Source organism: Palaemon carinicauda, chromosome 42 (assembly GCF_036898095.1).
Source record: "Palaemon carinicauda isolate YSFRI2023 chromosome 42, ASM3689809v2, whole genome shotgun sequence".
NCBI lineage: Eukaryota > Metazoa > Arthropoda > Malacostraca > Decapoda > Palaemonidae > Palaemon > Palaemon carinicauda.
This window is the reverse complement of record NC_090766.1, coordinates 45613216-45618215: the sequence shown is the minus strand read 5'-3', so window position 1 is coordinate 45618215 and position 5000 is coordinate 45613216. Positions and strand designations below refer to the sequence as shown.

Sequence of the window (5000 nt, the reverse complement as noted above, 5' to 3'; positions counted from 1 at the left end):
TTTTTACTTGCCATTGTTTACTTAATTGCTTTTTAAGCATTTTCTTTTCAGCGTGTTTCTTTTTTCTCCTTGACTGTCCATATGCAGACTTGTCCAGGACCTGAGGGCCTCTCCTGCGGGACTTTTATATCATCTGTTGACTTGGACCCGCATTCGTTGTCCATTCTGCCGTGAGTGATGTTCAGATCAGGACAACACCTGCCCTAAATGCTGGGAGTGGTCTGCCTCCCAGTGGGAGATATTTGTGCACTGGCACAAGAAGAGGCCCAGGAAAGATTCTTTGCCTTTGGGGTCTTCCTCAAAGTTGAGAAAACCTCTTGACTTCTTCCTTGATCCAAGATATCTTCCCAAAGCTCCTGCTTGATCGATCTCCCCTTGGGAACAATCAAGTAGAAGGGTAGATCAGCTAACACCAGGTCAACCTCGGGGTTTGAGGAACAGGACTGCTTCCCCGAGACCGACGATCTTCTACCGCACCCGCTAGAAGTTCGCCTTCAGAATCTCGTTGTACATCGGCTGCTCGTCACTTGTCACCCCGAGATCGTCATTCTTCATCTAGAGATAGTCACTCGTCACCTCGTGTCCTCATCACTATCGCCAGGATTAGATCTTCACTTGCCTAAGTGCAATCATAACTCTCCTTCTTCTAGCCTTCATAGGTCAGTGCATGATTACTGCTCGCCAGCGCAGGACATTCGACCGTGTGATCGCCGCACAGACGACAGGACCTCCCTTTGAGAGTTCACCTTTGCGTACAGATGCACTGTAGTCCTTAGCCTTTGTGGCCAAGGGAGACTCATTCCCCCAGGGCTAGGCCCACTAGGAACCAGCAATCTCCCAAGGATCTCCTACATAGCAGACGTCCGGTTCCGTTTCCTTTCAAGAGGGAACCTTTGAAGGTCCAGGAACCTTCCACTTCTAGGCCTTGCTCATCCAAACTGGAGCTTAAAACCATGCCGGTGTCAATTGGACCAGGTTAGGATCCTAATCTTATGTATTTGCAGGCTTCTAAACCTAGACCTCCAGGACCCAGCCTTCTGAGGTATCTCCTGGCCGGTACTCTGTTTGGGAAGGAACCCTCCTAGTTTGATGCCTTTGTCAAGGCAGTGCATCAGGCCGTTACTGGGGTAATTCCTCTTGTGCAGTCAATGATCAGCACGGTGAGGATCCTGCGGAGAGGTCAGCTCCCCTGTCTTCAGCCTCCCCTCCGTCTGAGCCCAGACAAATGTCCGCGGGGCTAACCCAACATAGGCCCTCTTCCTCGAAGATGATCATCTCTCCTCTCGAGAGGAAACAGGAAGTAGCTGAGTTGGGTGTGAAATGCCAACAGGATCTATCGCAGGTACATTTGAGATTGGTAATGACAACCAAGCAGAAGAGGAGGATGGTTAATCCGATTGCTCCTCGGAGGGACTCTACATTGTTGCCTAAGCTGTGGTTCTCAGTCACCCAGAAAGATCTCGTTTGCATAATCATTCCACCTCTCCCCCATTAAGGGGGTTCACCAGGAACAACTCCCAGTTTCAAAGAAGCCATCCCAATCTGACGCAGTTCCCATGTTAGGAGAGGGAGAAAAGGGAGGAACACCCCAGACCTTCACTTCTGGAGGTTACTTTCTGTCCCGTAAGGTGTCAAAAGAATCGAATACAGTTCCTAAGACCTTGACTAAGGCATCAAGGCCCTTGCAATAGAAGCTGCGATGTTCCTCCCCAGTTCCAGCAAGGATCCACGAAAGTTGCTGACGACTTTGACCGGGTTCCTATGGGTGAGAGCTCGTGTGTGGAATGCAACTACATGAAGGCAAGTATCTCCCTAAGGCTGCAAGTCCTAAGCTAACAGAGGCAGAGCAGAGGTAGTCGGAACACGCCTTCTGGGAGTTCTTGGCTTGCATGAAGGCCATCAGCAGGTATTCTGATTCAGCGATGGCCCTTCAAGAGGGCAAAGACATGGTGCTGGACCATGTCTACGGGACTCAAGAGACCTCCCAAGACCAGTGCAGTTTTCCCCTGTCTAAGGGGTTGACGAATGCCTGCTCGGCGGAGGAAAGTGGCCACTGAACAATTACAGTGTAGTAAGAAGACTTGTTTGGTAATCCCAGTGTTGTCAGGTGTATGAGGACAGAGGAGAATATGTAAAGAATAGGCCAGACTATTTGGTGTGAGCGTGTGTGTGTGTGTATGTGTGTGTGTGTGTGTGTGTGTGTAGGCAAAGGGAAAATGAACTGTAACCAAAGAGGAGGATCCAATGTAGTGCTGTCTGACTAGTCAAAAGACCCCATAACAGTCAAGCGGTGGTTTCTCAATGGGTGGCTGCTGCTCTGGTCAACCTACTACTGTACCTACTTTCTATGATAGTTCAACTATCTACCTTTTGAAGCATTAACACCACTTAAAATCATATTGTACGATAAATAAAGGTAAAAGTATATAAAATCGTATGAAAATACATTTATGTATACTATTTTTTAATTTCAAGTGCAACTTAACCCTTTTACCCCCAAAGGACGTACTGGTATGTTTCACAAAAGCCATCCCTTTACCCCATGGACGTACCGGTACGTCCTTGCAAAAAAATGCTATAAAAATTTGTTTTTCATATTTTTTGATAATTTTTTTGAGAAAATTCAGGCATTTTCCAAGAGAATGAGACCAACATGACCTCTCTATGACAAAAATTAAGGTTGTTAGAGCAATTAAAAAAAAATATACTGCAAAATGTGCTGGGAAAAAAATAACCCCCTGGGGGTTAAGGGTTGGAAATTTCCAGATACCCTGGGGGTAAAAGGGTTAACAATCAACAGTCACTTTTTCTTTTTGTATTCATGGCTGTGATCAGCTGATCTCAAGACTATCTCTAATAACAAAGAATAATTTTTTTAGCTCATTAAATATGAATTAAATGAGCACCAATTTGTTATAGAATATCATAGTTTTTATACATTTCATACTGTGTGTGGGTGTGTGTGTGTTAGCCGGATGAAAACTTCATTCGATTTCGTCAGCTGATCTGTAGCTTTAGCGGACGGTATAACATGAATGTACTGAAAAATGTCTACAATAATCCTGGTGTTTCAATGTTTGCTGAATTTCGTTTAATAATTCATCTATTTTTCTATTATCAATTCAAGGTATATTTTAACAACAGCAATTACCATTTTTTTTTTTTTTGGTTTTGTATCAGCTGTTTTCAAGGTCACAACGGTATCAAGATTATGCCTAGATATAGTTGATGGAGAATTGTTGATAAAATTTCGCTCCGTATCACTTAATCCTTGAAGTAAAGAGGAGTACAGTTCAATGAACTCTCGACCAGTTTATTAAAATGCACATCGAACAACCACATCAACAGACAAATCAGCCGTTGGCGCTGACGATTCGCAGCCATGTACGTAGGCTACACGATGTAAACAGATGTTGAATGTAGATATTAATAAATGTTACAACTACGTTTATTTTATACTATCGCAAAATAATTATAACTAAATTTATTTAACCTTACAAAATCTTTCTATTTTATATTATCTTAGAGCAAACCACTTTCACAAATAGAGCCACGATGTACTGTAAACAGGCTAAATTTTAAACATCTACATTTACAATTATGGACGTACATTTATTTGTAAAATTGGATTAATTTTTGGTACTAAATTAAAATATAAAACTTATTTTTTTGTAAGCTTAAATAGATTCTTATTAACCATATATTATTGGAATTGCATTTACAAATAAAATACAGAACTGAGAGTGGTTATTTTAGGTCTAGCCTAGTGACAAGTAAATTCGACTTATGTCGTTTTTCAACTTAAGTCGCCTCTCCTGGAACCAATTACCGATGTAAGGTGAGATATACCTGTACTGTACGAATTACTTCCAAATTTGACATTTTTAGCTCTTTTCTCTAATTTACCTGTTTTCATTTGAATATTACCTTACTCCAGTTTTCAGTTCTTTATCAAAAACATGATCTGTGAAAGTCTAGAAACATGTCACGTGAGTTTGGTCGCACAAATGCATGAGAGCGAGAATGTGTGTTGCTTGTATATTATTGTTTTTATTATTACCTCCACCAAGGAGGTTGTTATTTATTATTTTTGTCTGTAGACAGGATTACGTCGAAATTACTTAACGGATTTTGACAATTTTCACCAGAGATAGATCCTAGGTTATGGACGATCCCATTGAATCTTTTACATGATATGTATCCATATTCTAGATTCGTGCTTACATTTTTCACAATTCTAAAGGTTACGTTTAAAACAAATTGACGGATTTTGACGACATTTCCACCACAGATAAATCTTAGGCCATGGGCGACTTCATTAACCTTTGGAGATGATCTGGCTCTGGATCTGGATTTGCATTTTTTATTTGTTCGTCTTTGTCTTTGGACGGGATTACGTCAAAATCACTCGACGGTTTTTTTTTAAACTTTCACCAAAAATAGAGAGTGAGTGAGTGAGTGTTACAAGGAGTTACAAAGATTTTGGATGTCTCAAAGACTTTTTATAGTCCATCTGCAGAGACTCCATTTGCTCTTGGGTAGAGTGATTTAATTTAAGCATTTAGTGAGTTCTTATGATCTTGTCTTACTTATTCTTGAACTCATTTACCGTGTTGCTATTTACTACGTCAGCTGGAAGTCTATTCTACGTATTTTCTATTTTGTATGTAAAGAAATTGCCACATTGAGTGCTGGTTTATCTTTTCAATTTCAGTTTGTATCCGTTACCTCTGGACTGGTTTGTGCTAAGCGTGAATAGATTTGTTATGTCTTTAAGAATTTTGAATGCTTCTATTAACTGTCCCCTTAGTTATTGAGGTTATAGATCAAATAAGTTCAAAGTTTCCATCCTCCGTCTATACCCAAATTGCCTTAGTGTTGGGACTAGTTTGGTGGCCCACACTTGTACTACTTCCAGTCTATCTATATACTTCTTAATACAGGTACTTGGAGCCCAGGATTGGACTCGGTATTCTAGATGGGGTCTTACTAGTGATGTG

General features: G+C 41.1%; 1 protein-coding gene across 2 annotated transcripts in view; it reads left to right on the top strand.

The window, feature by feature from the left end:
- Positions 1-5000, top strand: part of LOC137632943 (uncharacterized) — a 65310-nt gene that overhangs the window by 45907 nt on the left and 14403 nt on the right. The window lies entirely within an intron of this gene.